This window comes from Elephas maximus, chromosome 19 (genome assembly GCF_024166365.1).
Source record: "Elephas maximus indicus isolate mEleMax1 chromosome 19, mEleMax1 primary haplotype, whole genome shotgun sequence".
NCBI classification, from domain to species: domain Eukaryota; kingdom Metazoa; phylum Chordata; class Mammalia; order Proboscidea; family Elephantidae; genus Elephas; species Elephas maximus.
Window position 1 is genome coordinate 27984536 of NC_064837.1, and position 18086 is coordinate 28002621.

An 18086-nucleotide genomic window follows, 5' to 3' on the forward strand; every position below is an offset into this window, starting at 1 on the left:
CTGGGAGATCAGTGAAAAGGTTATTGTGATAAGTCAGGCAGAAGGAAATGAGATCTGGGCTGGAGCAGCGGTAGGGATGGGGAAGAAAGGAACAAGGTGAAAGAGATTACAGAGGAGGAATTATCAAGACTCAGTGATTGAATGTGCCAGTGAAGGGGAAGATTATAAATTCTGTTTTTATCTTATTTAATCCTCAGAACATCCCTCTAGCCTCCGTAGATAAGGAAATTGAGCTCCTGAGTGGTCAAGAAACCTGGCCAAGATCACCGAGCAATTTCTCTAAATATTGGCAGCAAGGTACCCTGTGGTCATTTCAGAGGCTCATGTCTGTTGTGTATTTATATTCCTGTAGAATGTCATAATTTTTGTTGTTGTTGTTTTTTAATTTGTTTGTTTGGCATGTCATAATTTACAAAACAATTTCAAATACGTCATCCCATTTTGGCTTTTACCACAGCAACTCTATGAGGTAAACATAGCAGGTATCATTATACCATTTTAGGGGCAAGGAAACTCAGTTCAATAACTTGACCAATGCCACTGAGCTATAATCAGTGTGAATAGAACTGAGACCCTGGTGTCTATGACTCCAGCTCCATGCTTTTGCCCTGACCCCTCATTCTTAAGTTCACAAATGCCAAAGTCAGAGAAATTGCTTGACTGTTCTAATATTGGGCAATTAATTTAACCTCTCTAAGCATCAGCTTCTTCATCTGTAAAGTGTAGAAAATAATATCAACCTCAAAAACTTGTAATGAGAGTTCAATGAACAGATAAAGATAATTTAACACAAAGCAAGAACTCAATTCCCATTAGATATGAAGCTATTGCTGTGTACGCACTTCTCAGACCAAAACAGCCTTTTCCCTTGAGAAAAAGCAACATCTCACAATGCTTGGGAGAGCCTGGAGAGTTGCTGACCAGCTTCTTCCTGAAGGGCTTCACATTATCCACAAATTTCCCATAAGGACTTTGAGCACAGTTTCCTCTCACTCCTTGCCCCACTCCCACCACCACATTCAGCCAATTGTTGAGTTTTGACAATTTTTCCTACTTTTTCACTCCTCACTCCCATCACTGCTCCAATTCAGACCCCATTTCCTTTTACCTGAAAGGTTGCAATAACCTTTAACTGAACTCCCAGGTGTTTGCCCACAGTAGGCTGAACCTTGTGTTTTCTCATTGTCTACACAATAAAGTCTAGACTCCCTAGTCAGCAAGTCAGTATCTTTACAGACACCTCTTGATCGCTTTCCAAACTCACCTATTAGTGCTATTCAACAGGGAGCCTTCTCTCCAACCAAAAAAGCCAACCCATCATCTCCCAACATGTGATCCACAATCCCTCTACTACACTTCTGACCACATTGTTCCCCATGATCAGAATACACATTTCCAGGTATCTTTGAATTTCTTCAAGGCCCCACTCAAGTCTGACCTTCTCTGTGAAGCCTTCCCTGACTCTCTAGACTTATTAGGTAAAGGTTTGAGGACAGAGATGACCTCTTATTCATGGTTGTAGTCATAGTGCCCAGTGCAGAGTGTTACATAGTAAACTCAAAAGTAAATATGATTAAGACCTTTGGACAGGCGTATATACACAGAAGTTATTTGGTTTACACTTTACGTCAATGAAAACTCAAAAAATGCATGTATTTATCATTCGTTTATTTAGTTAACCGTAACAAAATTGATTGTCCACCTACCATGTGTTCTGCACAATCCTGGATACTAAAATGAATGAGACCAAGCCTCTGCCCTCAAGGAGCTCAGTGTAGTGGAGGAGATGCAAAGTAAATGGACACTTATGCTTCAGAGAAATACATGTTGTAACAAATGGCTGGGAAATGGAGGGGTGCTGGCCGTGGTACTGAAGGGGACATTGGGTAGGTGAAGGTAGCTAGGTTAAGTCGACCATGAACTGGAGTGGAGCCACTTAGGTTATACTTCCTCTTTCTTGCTCTTCTTCCTCTCTCCTCCCTACTCCTCTACCATCTCCTGGGATAACCAGGATGCTGTAGGTCTTGATACCCACCACCCACAACCGATAACATCTCTGCTTCTGGTGACCACGTTTCGATGACTGAGACATAACCTCTTCAGAAGGTACATGTGATCCTTGCTTTCTTCCTTTCCCACTTTTTGAAGAATTCTTAATTAGCTCTCCCTCAGGATTTCCTCTCACCTACTGCCCTTTGCTTCCCGTTCTCCTTTCTCTCATGCAGCAGGAAGAATCAGGCTAGAGAACTAAAAAAAAAGCCTGTGTCTCCACTTTAGCATTTCTTTAGCACGGTTGTTTCTGAGTTCTTTTCAAAACAGAGATTCGGCAAACCCTGTGATACTTACCGATTGCTATACATACATGTATTTATACATTAATTTAGTCTCTAGGGGATACCCTGCTAAACATAGTAATTACGTGAACTTGGATGTTTTCAAACACCTTCCTCCCCTTGCTATTTTCTCCCTTTTCCTGGAGCTGGAGCTGATGCTGCTGGGAAAGGTGGATGGAACCTTAGCTGACTGGCAGCAAAGAGGGAGAGGGAATTTTGATTTCCTCTTTTAAGAATAAAGTTCTTTAAGAGGCAGGAAAAAGCTCAAATTCCAAGGGAAAACAATGGAGTAGAGAGAATGTTTTGGTGATGAGATGGGAGACAGTATGGTGACATTGATAGAGGAGTTGTAGGTTCCAACCCTAGCACCATCAGTTACTAGCTACGTGACCCAGGGACAATTCCTTACCCTCTTAGGGCCTCAGCTTCCTCATCTTTGAAACGGGGATATTAGGGCTTACTTTGCAGGATATTTTAGGATCAGAGATACATTGTATGCACAGTAGGTAATAAGTGCTTGTAAAGTGGGAGCCATTAGTTTGATTAGACTGTTAGCGCCTCCTTGGCTGAGGAGCTTGTTAGTTAGTTGTAAGGCTGTTGGGTTAATGAGAATAGCGGCTTTAGGGAAGGAGGTGACCTGAGCCAATGAACACAAGATCCCACTCAGAGTCATAGCTGATCACGTCTAGAAGGGATCTTAGAGGTCTTTGGGAAAACCTCCCCATTTTACAAATGAGAAAATTAAGGCTCATATTGTGAAAGTGGCTTAGCCAATGTCAAGAAGCTCATTTTAGAGCTAGGCTTCCTAATAGCCGGTATGAGTCCCCCAGATAGCAGCCATTTATATCCTAGTTGGCACTGTGTGACCTCTCCAAGGAGTATTTGCCTTTTACATGCAAACTTGGAACCAGAGCTTTTGAGTTCAAGCCTTGGCTCTGTCCTTAACAGCTGTCCCTTGACCTTGGACAAGCCACTTAGCCTCTCCTAGTCCCAGTTTTTTCACCTTCACAGTGGGGATAATCAACATGGCCTTACAGGGTTGTAAGGACCAGATAGAGTAAGTCTATGGAACTACCAAGTGCCTTTCCCACAGTGATAGGTAGAATCTCCAGGAACACACCTATATGCCTGAACCATAAACGGTGATAGGATAGTGCCTTCCCCTCTTGCCCCAAACATGTTCCTTCTTCTCCTCACAGATGAGGACAATTCCTTTCTGCAAGGAGAGGACAGGTAGTCACCTGCCACAATGGGAAAGGTGCTGGGTTCTCATCATGGCTTTGCTACTGGGTTGCCTGTGGCCGGGGGGGATTAACTGATAAGCAAGGTATGCACGGGTTTACAATAAACAAGGTACGCATGGGCTTACTTGTGTTTACTTACTAATCTGTAGTGCACCATTTCACATGTGAAACCCATGTGAAATGGTGCACTACAGGTTAGTACCTTAACACAAGTAAGCCCGTGCATACCTTGCTTATTGGGTATTCCGTCCCTGCCTGTGGCATGAGGTCAGGTACTCTTCCTCTCGGTAACTTCTTTAAAAAAGTCTATGGAATGATGGTGGTGGGACCAGAGGATCTCCAAGCCTCGCCTGGCTGTGAGTCCTGCTGCCCTGTTGTGGAACTCAGTGCCACCCATTCTGAGGGAAGAAGCTCCACCTCCGGGGGCTGAGGCGGTTAGGTCTACCCTAGGCTCCGCCCCCCCCATGATTGTATGAAACTGCCGGGAAGGGGGTCTGGAAGTACACACCTACTCTTTCCTCATTTTCCAGACTCAAGTGATGGGCCATCTGGCCTCCGGCAGGGCTGTGGGAGAGGCCTTGGGGGCCCGCATGCTGCAGAGTCAGCGATGGAGCCAGCCTCACAAGAATAAGAGTTTCCTTTATGGAGCCCTTTACGTAGACATGACCACAATGAGCCCTCATGGCTCCCCGGAGGCTCAGCCTTGTTGACTCTATTCTACAGATGGGGAAACTGGGGCCCACGCAATTCCATTATCTGCCCCAACCACACAGCTCCTAATTAGAGGCTTGTTGTTGCTTGTTGCTGTTAGTTGCCGTGGAGTCAATTCTGACTCACGGTGACTCCAGGTGTGAAGGGTAGAACTCCTTCATAGCGTTTTCAAGGCCATGACCATTTAGAAGCAGATTGCCAGGCCTGTCTTCCGAGGTGCCTCTGAGTGGGCTTGAACTGCCAACCTTTTGGCCAGTAGTCAAGCACTTAACCATCTACAAACCTATCTCTCTTATCTCTCTGCTCCCCTCCTTCCCATCTTTGCTATCCTTTCCTGCACATGCATTCTTGTTGCTTCTATTCTTCTCTCTCTGCATTGCCATTTCTTTCTTTCTTGTGGCTGGGCATATTCTATTCCGTAAGGATCGATGGTAAGAATAGACCTGACAATGACCTGTAGGGCCTACATCCTTTCATTGACGATGATCCTGAGGTCTAGAGATCATTTGGAACTTGCCCAAGGTCTAGGACAGAAGTGGGGGAGAAGATAACAAGCATTGAACTCCCATTAAGTTCTAGGCACTTGTGCCAGATGTGTTTGGTAGGCTATCTCATTTAATTCTTTTGACAATACTATTAAAGTAGGCACCATTATTAACTTCATTATCCAGATGAGGAAGCTAAGGCCCAGCAGGTAAGTGGTAAAGTCAGAATTTGCAGTCTGCTTGATTTGAAAATCACAGCTCTTTCACCTTTACTCTGCTGAGTGCTGCATCAGTTTCTCCTGGGTAATCAGTTTCTGAGACACCAAAGGCCCTGAGCTGAAAGGTACAGATGAAAGCAAGCAAATATTTTATTTTGCCACCTTTTATTGGTGTGCACTCCTGCACAGGTCTGTGCTGGCTCATGAGCCAAAGATGGCCCTTTGTTATACCAAACAGCAGTAATTCATAACCCACATATTCAAAAAGAGCACCTAGCATTTATTATGCAATTTCTGTATGCCAGGTAGTGTGGTAGGTACTTCTACATGGATACCATTTTGTTCTCACATCAACCTTATTGTTATCCCTATTCTACAGATGAGAGAGTGGAGGTTAAGCCACTGATCAGAGTCACTTTGCTAGCAGGTGGCAGAGCAGGAGCCAAACTAGACAATCACCACATGGGCAGCAGTTCTCAACCTTGGAGGCATATTCAGATAAAAAAGGGAAAACCAAACCCGTTGCCATCAGTTGATTTCAACTCATGGCAACCCCATGTGTGTCAGAGTAGTACTGTGCTCTATAGGGTTTTTCAACAGCTGATTTTTCTGAAGCAGATCACCAGGCCTTTCTTCTGAGGCACCTCCAGGTGGACTCGAACTGCCAATGTTTTGGTTAGAAGCTGAATGCATTAACCATTGGCACCACCCAGGGACTCTGTGTTGACATCATGTGGGGAGATTTTGAAAAAATGAATGTCGGGCCTTCCCTGGAGCAACTGAATCAGGGTCTCTGGGGTGTAGACCCTGAGCATCCATGACTTTTAACGCTCGTTGGGTGATTCTGAGGAGTTAACAGTGAGGGTTAACAACTGCTGCTTTACCTGCAGGGGTTTCTGTACCACTAAATGACGGTGCCCAGTTGAGTGAGTGGTACTCACCTTCCGTTAGCCCTGTGGTGTTATAAAGGTTACCTTGGCCCCTGATTCCCTTCTTGTTGGCAGGGAGGCCAATACTACAGATACTTGCTTTGGACTGGTTCCGTTCAACAGAAATATAGGGCGAGACATACACGTAAGTTTACATTTTCTAGTAGCCATATTTGTTCAAAAATAAAAAGAAGTGAAATTAATTTCCAAGGTATATTTTATCTAACCCAATATATCCCAAACCTCTCATTTCAACATGTAATTGATATAAAAATAATTAATGGTATGTTTTACTATTTTTGCTTGTTTGTTTGTATAAAGTCTTGGAAATCTTGTATTTTATCCTCACAGCACATCTCAGTTTGGGTATTTTAAGCGCTTGATAGCTGCATGTGGCTAGTGGCTACTATATTGGACAGTGGCACTTTAGACAATTTCCTCCACCCTCTTTCCTCTCTCAGTGCCTCAGATTCACACAGGAATTACAGCAGTATGCCCAGGAGAGACCTTCCCTGACTGAATTCTCATGACCTTCTAGCTACCAGTCTATCTCCTTATTTACACACAGTCCATTCAATCTATAATAATCAATCTCTGACCTCCCTTGAGCCCAATGCCTTTTTGCAAAGGGTTTGGCCTTAGGGAAGTTTCCAGAAATCTCCCTCTGGCCAGATGATAGAAGGCCAGCCATCCTTCCTCCAAGCCCCTGCCTTTGTTTGCTTGTTTTTAAAAGTTAAATGTCTCGAGAATTTGACAATATGGATCAGGAGACACAAAAAAATACTCATTCCCTTTGACCAAGTAATTTTCTAAGGAAATAATCTGAAATGTGGAGAAAGCTTTATGTCTAGAGATGCTTATCGGGGCCTTATATATGCTATGAAATAATTGGACACAAGCCAAAAGGTTCAAAGTGAGCACCGTGATTACAGGGGCTGAGTCAAGTCTAAAGAGTGAGAAACCTTGCAGCCATTTAAAATACTCTCAGAGTTATCACAAGGAGGACTTCTTAAGCTAAAGTATGAAGGGGAAGGAGCAAGAAACAAAACTGTTTATGCAGAATTATATAAAAAAAAGCATGTAAAAATATCTTAACATAACAAAATGACAGGAAGAAAATAGCATGGAAAAGTTTAAAGTAGTTATCTTTTGGTGACCATGATGGTGGGGAGTTTTTCCCTACCTTTTTCCTACTTCTCCATATTTTTGAAATACAGTGAGTACATACTCCTTTCCTAATGAAATAGACTTTATTATAATAAATAAACAATGCTGAGGAAAAAGGAACTTTAAAAAGTGATTAAAAAGTTGCTGCTGTTGCATGTTGTTGGAAAATCGTCTTTTTTGGCAATTCCCTGGGGGAGGGGAAGAGTGGGAGAAAAGAGGGGGATTGTGGGTATGAAGGCGCCTCACCTGCCAGGCAGATTTGCATTTTGCACACTGATGTATTACTTCTGACAGTTTAGAAAGTCTTTTCCTAGAGCCTTGGACTGGGGCTGCCCGGCAAACAAAACGCCGGTTTGTGAAGACGGTCTCCCTTCAGTGATGTTGACACAACAAACTCTTTCTTCAGCCTGGAGCTGCAAAATGGACGCATTCAACGCCCTCAGGAAGGGGCTGGACAAGGAGCCTGCTCAGTTGCTCCAAGTCTAAAATTAAGTGTCTGAGAATCACAACTATTGACTCTAGTCCCCTGGGCAGCAGGATCCTTATCCCAGGGGACTGAGTTTGGAACCCTGAGGCCCTCCAGAGTCAACACATTCCAAAGAGGGCCTTATTATCTTTGTTTATTGCAAAATGAACTCGGAGGAGAGAGATGTCTGTGTTCCCATTTTATAGATGATGAAACTGAGGCTCGGAGAGGTGAGTGGCACCCTTAGGTTCAAATTCAGGTCTGTCTGGCTCCGAAGCTCATGTGGTTTCCATAACATGACATCATTTGCCTTCTTCATCTGTTGCCCCACTCTGCAGGGGCTGCAGATGAGGTGGGCTGCCTAGAAGGTGGGAAACGTGGCTATCAAGCTGGCTTCCAGCTCTGACCAATTCCCCTCCTATGACTGCAGCCACGCGGCCTTGTCCTAAAGAGACAAGAGCCCCGGGGGTAATCAACCCAGGAAGTGTGAAATCCTGAAAGTTGAGAGAAAGTTTAACCAAAGAGATGGCATTCTTACAGAGAGGGAGTATCTTTAGCCCTCAACAAATGAGAGTAGAAGGAAGATATTATTAGTAGGAGTTATTTAGAATGCTAGCAAATGCTCCTCCTCCCCAAATGAGCAACCCAACCCAAGACCATGATGGCTCGTGTGTCATCCTCTCCTGACGAGGACTGACAAAGGGTCCTCTGTACTCAGCAGGTGATGGGGGTCATCTTCCTGCAGGCAAGCACGAGACTAATGATGTTTTCAGCGGAAGATGAGGGAATAACTCAGACAAGCCGCAAACATGCAAGCTGTCAGCGTGATTCACGGAGTAATTACAGAATAATACCATGTAAACTATCAGAAGATAATAATGATAAGTCAGGATCGACTCAATGCTTTGAAGACTTGGAGCTAACAAACCTGCCAGTTACTCGCTAGTTTTCAAAGTCTGTAAGCCAGTGTAATGCGAGCCAAGACTGGCAGCTGGATTCCAAGGAGACAAGTCTATTATCCCTCTTTACATTAAACGATGAGAACCCAGCAACGGGAAAATATAAATGCAAGCAGTTAGGCTAACATCAGCACTACCTTCCAGATAAAATGATAATTGTCAACCACCTAAAAACCGCAGAAATGTGATGAACTCAGTTCACTGAACATAGACAATGAAATCAGGGCATAATCATGGGCATGCCTTGCTCTCACAAAAATGAAAACAAAAGTAATGGTAATAAAGGATGCCAAGTACTTATACACATTCCAAAACCCCCAACCAAGCCCTGTGCTGTCAAGTCGATTTGAACTCATGGCGACTCCATGTGTTACTGAGTAGAACTGAGCTCCATAAGGTTTTCTTGACTGTAATCTTTATGGAAGCAGGTTGCCAGGCCTTTCTTCCTTGACACGGCTGGCTGGGTTTGAACTGCCAACCTTTAGGTTAACAGTCTAACACAAATGGTTTGTGCCACCCAGGGACCTTTGTACACATTCCACTGCTGCTAATTCTCATGAAAACCCACTCAGGTGGAAAAGCTTAGGGTGGTTTTGGAGTAGAAGAAGCTGTGGTTTAGTGAATCTTAGTAACGCAGTCAGTGCAAGAGATGGTAAGTGGTAGAGCTGAATTTCAAAGCCAAATATGATGGACTCCAAAGTCCAGGCCTTTGCCACCATGCCGGGCTGAATCCTGGGCACTACAAGGGTGGGGTCAGCAGATTCACAAGCATAATTGGCATCCGGGAGGACTTATACTCACCAAGAGGCTGCAAAGGAAAAGTGGTGTGCTCTGTGGCTGCCACCAGGGTTGACCAGGAGAGGCAGGGGTGGCAGTAGCAGGTTTGAGCACAAGGGGAGAATCACAGCTGAGATGCTGTAGCCACAGATACATGAATGTGAGGATATCCAAGGTCAGAGTCATCCATCAAATACTTAAGGTACACCTATGTCTTGTTAGGAGTCCCTGCGTGGTACAGTTAATGCACTTGGCTGCTAACCATAAGATTGGAGATTCGAATCTATCCAGTGGCACCTGGGAAGAAAGCCCAGCAGCTGAAGAATGGTGAATGGTGGCAATAAAGATGTTTCCTGCTGGGCCAGAAGTGTGCGCACCTGGGATTTCCCTGGGCACGCCTAGGAGTGCGGAGCAGCCCCAGCCAGCAGGTTCTCTTTCCATGGCTGCCCTGGAGCCCCCCTGGTATTTCACGGTGCCCCCAAACTTGGGGCTATCTCCATGCTTAATTCCATTCAAAATCCCCCTTCTACCTCTGCCCCTGCCATTCAGCGGCACCACCACCCGCGGTACTACTGTCTCTGCAGGGTTGGTGGGCAGGGGCAAGAGTGGTCTTGGGGGAGTCATAGATCTAGGTCGGCCTCCCCCGTCTGCTGCTTCTTCTGCCTGGGAGGGCCTCTGTCGTTCAGGACAATTTCTGAATTATTTCAAAACTTTAAAAAATGGGGTTTACATCTCCAGTGTCTCTAGGGTCATTTGTCCTGTTGAGATTCTTTATTTCTCCTTCCAAAAGGAAGAGGAGGGGGCAGGGACTATGCCAAGGGAACCTGAAGCAAAAGGAAAAACCATTCATACTGATTCTGACTTTATTCAAAATTTAGATATTTTGCTCATCTTGAACTTTTTATTTATTTAGTCATTTAGTGATTTATTTGTTGTGGTAAGTATACGTGTAATGGAACCTTTGCCATTTCTACAATCTTAAGGTCAGTGACATTAATTACATTCATCACGTTGTTCAGCCATCACCATTTCATCACGGATTTTTTACATTAATTTTTTTTGAAATATTGCATTAAAATGGTATTTATCTTAATTACTGAAATTTGAAATTTTTTGCCTGAGGTAAATGAGTGCCTCACTCAGCCACTCTAGTCCCGGCCCTGGAGAGAGGGCTGAAATAAATAAGTGTATCCTGTACGTGGGGTGCCTAACAGAGACCACTGGCTGACCCTCATGGTCTCTGGCTGGGGTGGCATCTTTAGCTCCGATCTGCAGGTGAGGAGCCTGAAGCTCAGGCAGGTGAGGCCCCTAGCCCAAGACTGCTGTGTCTGGTGAGTGATGAGCGCTTCCCACGGCTCTGTCAGGGAGCAGCTCGCCTGCTCTCTCAGAGGAGAGCTGGCTGCATTCTGACAGATTCGACAAAAGCCGAGGCCCACTGGATTGTGGTGTAACCTGTCAGACAGCAGATAATGGGGCTTTGTTTGAGTGATACAAAAAGAAACTGGGCAGCCAGATTTGTCCGTGTGCCTGCGGCGCGGAGGAGCCAAAAAGGCTCTCAATCTAGACAAACAGCCTTGCTTCTTGAGAGAAATATTCCTAGTGTGGAGAAGCGTGATTCATCAGGCCGCCTGGGCTTGATGGAAATATCTCCCAAGAACATCCAGCTTTTGTTCTTCTAATTTAGGGCTCTCCAAGCACACTCCGGGGGCTGGCTTGTGCTCCTGAGGGCCCTGCTCCCTCATAGGAGGCCCTGGGAGACAAGTGGCCCCAGGGCATCCGAGGGGCCTGGCTTAGTGTCTCAGTTTCTTAGTGCTGTTTTAACAAAAATACAAGTGGGTGGCTTTAAAAGGCAGCAATTTATTTTCTCACAGTTCTTGAGACTAAAAGTCCTAATGAGAGTCTTGGCTTTGTAGATTCCTTCTCTGGGCCTGTCTTGTGTAGTTTCTAGTGACTGCCGGCGATCCCTGTCACTCCTTTGCTGCTCAGAGATGTGTCTGCCTGTGTCACCATAGGGCGTCTCCCCGTGTGTCTGTTCTGTTCTTTTTACAAGTCACCACTCAGAAGGGATTAGGCTTAGGACCCACGCTACTCCAGTAGGACCTCATTAAATAACACAACACTGTTTCCAAACAGGGTCATATTTACAGGAAGAGGGGTTAGGACTTCAGCATAACTTTTGGGGAGACACAGTTCAATCCATAACACTCAGTTTCCACTGCTCAAGAACACACTGGATCTCTGGCGAGGCAGCAGCTACAGAAGCCAAAAGTGCTTGTACTCTGAGGTCTAACCAGCCTGGGTTCAAATCCAAGCTCCACCACTTAATATAGTAATAACACTACCATTTGTTGAGTTCTGTCTGGGCCACTTTATATACATACACCAGTTCACTGATCGTCACCATAATTCTGGGTTTTATAGATGTGGGAACTGAGACTTCGAGGAGTTTTATTGACAAAGGGCAGATGACAATGACAGAATCCAGATTTTAACCTAAGGTGGTTTGACTCCAAGGAAATCTGGTGGTGCAGTGATTAAGCACTCTGAGGCCAACCGAACGGCTTGTGATTCCAGCCCACCAACTGCTCTGCAAGAGAAAGATGTGGCAGTCTGCTTCTGTAAAGTCTTGGAAACCCTATGGAGCAGCTCTCCTCTGTCCTATAGGGTCACTATGAGTTGGAATTGACTTGACGACAACGGGTTTGATTATTTGTTTGGTCTGACTCCAAAGTCCTTGTTATGCCCCTCCCAGGCATGTCACTAAGGCAGTTTACTTCTCTGAGCCCCAATTCCCCCAGCTGTTACAAGGGGCTAATAAGGCTTTCAGCATTCTTTCCAGGATTGAATGAGATAATTCCCCTGGCAAACATTCATCAGATGTCCGCTCTGCTCCCAACCTGTGTTAGCTCTGGAAGTGCAAAGAGGGTGGAGATCTCATGGGCTATTGGTGAGATAGGGAAGTGAGCAAAGATTGCACCATCCTGTCCTAAAAGCATGATGGCATGAGCAAGGCACAGAGGCAAGAGGGAAGGTACGTGTGGGCATGGTCACAGTCGGGATGGCCAGAGCATGCATTCTCAACGGGAGGGATATCACTGCCAATGGGTGAAATTGGTTATTGGGCAGGTGTGGTGTGTGTGTCAAAAATCTTAGGTATTTCAATAGTTTGTGGCCCTCCAACAGGTAGGTCATAGTACATAAATAGATATGTAGTGTATCTGTGATGGAGCCCTGGTGGTGCAGTGGTTAAGAGCTGTGGCTGCTAACCAAGAGGTCAGCAGTTTGAATCCACCAGCTGCTCCTTGGAAACTCTATGGGGCAGTTCTACTCTGTCCTATAGGGTCACTATGAGTAGGAATTGACTCGATGGCAATGGTTTGGTATATCCATGATAGCAAAATTTCATGGGGGGAAATTAGGGGAAAAAATGTCTGAAAAGACTGGTTAGGTGACCGAAAGGAATCCCTGGATGGTGCAAACTGTTAACACCCTCAGCGGCTAACCAAAAGGTTGGAGGTTTGAGTCCATCCAGAGGTGCCTTAGAAAAAAGGCCTGGCAATCTACTTTTGGAAAATCAGCCATCGAAGTACATGTATGGAGTACGTTTCTACTCTGACATACTTTATTTATTTATTTATTTTAAGGGGAATAATAATGAAAAGGAAACCCTGGTGGTGCAGTGGTTAAGTGCTGTGGCTGCTAACCAAAAGGTCGACAGTTTGAATCCACCAGGTGCTCCCTGGAAACTCTATGGGACAGTTCTACTCTGATGTATAGGGTCACTATGAGTCAGAATGGACTCGATGGCAAAGGGTTTGTTTTGCTTTGTTTTGTTTTCAATAATGAAAAACAGGTTGAGAAACACTGAGCTAGTATGTTTGGGGGAGTTAGGGTGCACCCAGACTAAGGCTGAAAAGGTGAGCAAGACCAGGCCCTTCAAGAGCTTGGATCTCATGTTTAGTAGACTGATGTTTCAATCCCGTAGGGCCAAGTCTGGTAAACTTTTCCTGTAAATATTTTTGGCTTTGCAGTCCGTGTGGTCTATCAACTGCATTGCAGAAGCATGAAAGACCTTGACGACATATAAATACATGAGCGTGGCTGAACTCAAATAAAGCTTTAGTTAATAAAACAAGCTGGAACTGGATTAAGGTCCCTGGGTGGTGAAAATGGTTTGCTCGGCTGCTAAACAAAAGGTTGGCAGTTCAAACCCACCCAGCGTTGCCTCAGGAGAAAGGCCTGTCCATCTGCTTCCATAAGATTACAGCCAAGAAAACGTTATGGCGCTCAGATCTACTCTTTAATACATGGGGTCACCATGAGTCAGAATCAACTAGATGGCCATGGGGGTTTGGCATTTTTGATTTGCAGCTAGATTTGGCCTCAGGCTATAGTTTGTAAACTACTATGCCCTTGAAAAAGTTTACGAAGGAGATCCAATTACATTTTAAAAAGTCACTTGGGCATCTATGAAAAGACTGGATTGGAGGGACTGCTGTTGATAAAGGGCCTAGTACAGCGTCTTGTCCTCAGGAAGGGGTGCCCTTACCCCACCCCCATGCCAGGCAGTGTCTTGTGATTTGCGGTTAGATAAACTCATTTCTCTGATCGTGTACACACTGTGATGACTCTCCCCCTCCCCCAACTTCCCAATAAGGTAGGAGATATGCCTCTTTGACATCTTTTTAGCTGTGACAAGAAAAGAGAGAGCAAATTTGGCAGTGGTGATACTCGGTTGGGTATCTGATATTTCATTGTAGGTCATTTGTTAGCAAAAATCTCCCCATCCATCCCCCGTGCGACCCCCCTCAACACACACCCCTCTGCTTTCATAGCTTTGTTTCATTAACTCCAACTGCGGGAATTTCAGGTAAGAATGAGTTGTTGCATTTTAAGCAGGCAAGGGCGACTGCTTTAAAAGTGGCCTCTCTAAAAAGGCTAATATTATAAATGCATCTTAAATGCCTAATACATAACCAAATGCCACAAGTATGGAAATGTCAGCAGCACTAAAACTCAGAGAGCAAGAAAAAAAACCGCTCACCTTTGCTCTCTGGTGTATTTTATGAAAGTCTATGCCGCTAAGTCAAACTGCCAAATGGGCTGGAGAAATGACTTCAGCTCCCCTGACAATGCGTGGGCCCTGTTAGATTTGGCCAGAAAAGACAAGACATGGGGGTACAGTGGGGGACCACTGGTTTTCTCAGATGCAAAAAGAGGGATAGTGATAATTATCCTTACCCTGCTCACCTCACCTGGGAAGCACCGGAAAGTGCTACATCAATTATGAGTCGTTGTTAATTGCCATCAAGTCAATTCCTGTTCATGGTGACCCTACGTGTGTTAAAGTAGAACTGCATTCCATAGAGTTTTCAATGGGTGATTTTTTCAAAAGCAGATTGCCAGGTCTTTCTTTGGAAGTGCCTCTGGGTAGGGTTCAGCTGCCAACCCTTCAGCTGGATGAAAGCACTTAACTGTTTGCGTTACCCAGGGACTCCTATGAAATCCGTAAATGCCGGATACTGCTAATTTTACCAGCACCTAGGCCACTGCGTGACACAAAGCAAGTGCTCGATAAATGCTCATTAAATGAATACCTCTTTTCCTTCTTCCCATGGGAAGACAAGGTTTGCAGGGCCTGGAGCTTGGCTAATGTGTTAGATTGCCAGTGCCAGTCGCTGTCAAGTTGACTTTGACTCATGGTGACCCCATGTGTGTCAGAATCAAACTGTGTCCCGTAGGGTTTCAGTGGCTGGTTTTTCAGAAGTGGATAGCCAGGACTTTCTTCTGCAGTGCCTCTGGAGGGACTCAAACCTCCAACCCTTCAGTTAACAGCCAACCATGTTAACCTTTTGTATCACCCAGAGACTCCAAAGTGTTAAACAGTTGCCAAAATTTCAGGTGTGACCTTGCCAGGAATACTTGCATTTTCTGGGAGGTGATGATTCTAAGATTTGAAGAAGTAAGTGTTTAATAGTGGATTTTAAAGTGTATCGATAGTCCTGGGAGGGAGGCCTTCATGATCCTCAAATTAGACTGCAGATGGGGCTCCTGCCTCACCAAACTGACTCTGTGTACGTGAGTATATGTGTGTGGGGGGGGGGGTGGGCATAAGCAAGTGCCTGTGTGAATGAATGAGTATATATACATTTGTATGCTTGTGAACGCCAGGGCCAGGACTAGGGTGAGGCATAGGAGGCATCCCCCATGCCCAGTGCGACATTTTAGGAGGCACTCACTCTCACGTTCTGACCGTACACTTATATAGCCCTGAAAGCAAGTGCCTCCTTAAGTGTTGTACACTGGACACCTCTCAAGTCTCATCCTAGTCCTCAAAAAACCAGACCAAACTCACTGCCATGGAGTCGATTCTGACTCATAGTGACCTCATAGGGTTTCCGAGGCTATAAATCTCTATGGAAGCAGACTGCTGTATCTTTCTCCTGAGGACCCACTGGTGGTTTTGAGCCACCGACCTTAGGTTAGCAGTCAACCGCTTTAACCATTGATCTTCCATGGCTTCTATCCGAGTCCCAGCCCTGGGATATTCCTATGTGTCTAGGGAAGGGGCATTGTTCAAAATGCAATTCACAGGGAGAAACCAATGTCCTTATCTTAAAGAACTTTCCAAGCCAAGTGTGGATTTCTTTAAATTTTGGATTTTTAGGGATCTTTAAGGCTACCTAATCTAGTCACAATAAAATGTTAGTGTGCATCAGAATCGCAGGGGGGATCTTGTTAAAATTCCAGATTCCCAGACTCCACTCCCAATATTCTGATTCCTTAGTTCAGGGGTGGAGGTCTGGAATCTGCAAGTTTAATAGGAACGCACACTCCCCATTCCATGTAATTCTGACGGAGGTGGTCCAGAACCACCCATTGGGAAATTCTTATAAGTAGTGGGATGGGGGGAAGCATATAATTCACCATCCAAACAAGGTAATTTTAGAGAATGAAAACACCAAAAACCTGTTGCCATCGAGTCAATTCTGACTCACAACCACCCTCTAGGACAGTAGAACTGCCTCATAGGGTTTCCAAGGAGCGCCCGGTGAATTTGAACCACTGACCTTTCAGTTAGCAGCCGAGCTCTTAACCACTGTGTCACCAGGGCATTATTAATACAGTTAGCATTCTTGGCTGCTTACTGAAAGGTTGGAAGTTTGGGTCCACCCAGAGGTGCACCCGAAGAAAGGCCTGATGATTTACTTCCAAAAAATCAGCCAAACCCTATAAGGCAGAGTTCTACTCAGGTACACCATGAATTGAAATCGACTCAACAGCAACTGTTTCTTGGGGCCTGCTGGTTTAGTGGTAGAATCTGCGTCTTCCATGCAGGAGACCTGGGTTCTAGTCCCAGCCAGTGTACCTCATGTGCAGCCACCACCGCCTGTCAGCAGATTAAAATGGACTAGGAAGAAAGGTCTAGCAATCTACTTCCAAAAGTCAAGCAATGAAAACCTTATGGGTCATAATGGTTTGCTCTGCAGCTAATCATGAGGTTGGCAGAGGACTGGGCGGTGTTTTGTTCTGTTGTGCATGGGGTTGCCATGAGTAAGGGGCCCAGCTGATGGCAGCTAACAATAACAACATTTATAATTATTCCAGGTATACAGGTATAACCTGAGTATGGTTACCTCAACTACAGTCTAATCATCCTCTTTTCATTAGAAGGAAGGTGAGACTCAGACGGGTTAGGGCTTAACCAAGCAAATTTGGGGAAGCATCTCGATGTCTCATTGCTCTGCACTGTTCTGGAGCTGGTCTTGGATGCACAGCTGAACAGCCTCTGAAGAGAGATGCTTAGTGTCTTTGGGATAAACTGGAGTGGGCTTGAGGGGAGGTCAGGTTAAGTTGGGGGTCTGCCCTGGTTGCTGATGCCCCTTTGCCAGGAGGCTGAGTAGAGAAAGGCCTGCCTCCTACTGATATCTCTGGAGGTTGAGAATGTTCCTCCATCCAAACAAATAAATAGCAAGAAAAATGCAACCAAAGGGAAGTTGCACCAAAAATAATTACATAGTAGCCATAGATTTTGATTCGAACTTAATGTTGGCTTAGCAAGAGAAAATGTGCTCTGAATAAACAGCCATCCATTCATGCCACACCCTTAGTGGCAGGTGACATTAGCAGAAGATGGCCTTAACTCCTTCTGAGAGCTCAGCAATGCCATGCACGTGGTGCAGCAGGACAAGGACCCTCTCCTGGAGGCCCCTGGGAGGAACTTAGCAAAGGGAGAGGGGCTGCCTGTGAAATCTTTACTTTGGTGCTAGGGATTAAAACTGCAAATTGGCTTTTTTTGTGGAGGGGCGTGTGTGTGTGTATGGCTGCATTTGTGCAGGCTATTGTGTGTGCTTGTGCTTTTGTAAGTGTGTGGTTCTTGTCTATTTGTTTGTACGTCTGTATGTGTTCACATGTATGTATATGGTGGTACAAACAATGCACTCAGCTGCTATCCAAAAGGTTGGAGGTTTGGGTTGACCCAGAGATGCCTTGGAAGAAAGCCCTGGAAAAAAATCCAGCCATTGAAAACCCTATGGTGCGGAGTTCTACTCTGACACACATGGATTCACCATGAGTTGGAACTGGTAAACTGGTATGTGTTCACATGCATGTACACGCGATTAAGTGTATGATTGTGTGGGTGTGGTCCCTATTGTATGACATTGTTAGGGCCCCTCTTCTTGCCTGCTGCCTTACCTATAGTCTGCTCATGCCTGGGACAAGCTGAGGACCATTCTACTCTCCGTTGACTGATTGAATCCATGTTACGACTGTAAATGACATTAATTCTCAACCC